We start from the raw sequence: 657 nt of genomic DNA on the forward strand, positions 1-657 counted from the left end.
CCTCTCTACGACCCTGATGCAAAACCTGAAAACATCTTTAACAATAATACAAATTAATAGCAAAAATCCAAAAATGCACCCTGGTATTTTTATTTTATGTCGCTGATTTTATTGACCATGATGTTAAGGTCATGTCATCCAAAACAAAGATGCTCCAATCATATACACCTTTTGTAAGTGAAATAACAGGATAAGCAAAGTCAGTATTTTTACTTGAATTTACTAACATTATCTCCCACATAGGATGTCAAGGCTCGGTCAAAACTTTCATGTATATGTTTGCAACGCAGCCGATACAACCCCGAATCACAGAGATGCCGATATGATCACACAACCTCAGTGTTAGGCGAAATATGGTAGGTCATTTGCGGTGGCATTTTTTCCTTGACACATTACAGACAGGGCAGATTAAGACACAAGAGGTGAAATCTAATAAATAGAACTAAATGCAAAACAAACGCTGCACCGGTAAATAATTTTCATATTACCGTTCAATTAGATGAATATGTGGATGTAAAAGTGAAAAACCACAGAGGACAATCAGTCGATTCTGGGACCTGGTTTTGGTTTGCCAGCCTACAGACTCTGCCCCCGTGAACCCTCTCTCAGCCACAGCAGCTTTTCTTTCTCTCTGATAAATCCAATGTATGGTGAAGC

General features: G+C 38.7%; 1 protein-coding gene across 1 annotated transcript in view; it reads left to right on the plus strand.

The window, feature by feature from the left end:
• Positions 1 to 657, plus strand: part of bcs1l (BC1 (ubiquinol-cytochrome c reductase) synthesis-like) — a 6,314-nt gene that overhangs the window by 4,845 nt on the left and 812 nt on the right. The window lies entirely within an intron of this gene.

Source organism: Etheostoma spectabile, chromosome 11 (assembly GCF_008692095.1).
Source record: "Etheostoma spectabile isolate EspeVRDwgs_2016 chromosome 11, UIUC_Espe_1.0, whole genome shotgun sequence".
NCBI lineage: Eukaryota > Metazoa > Chordata > Actinopteri > Perciformes > Percidae > Etheostoma > Etheostoma spectabile.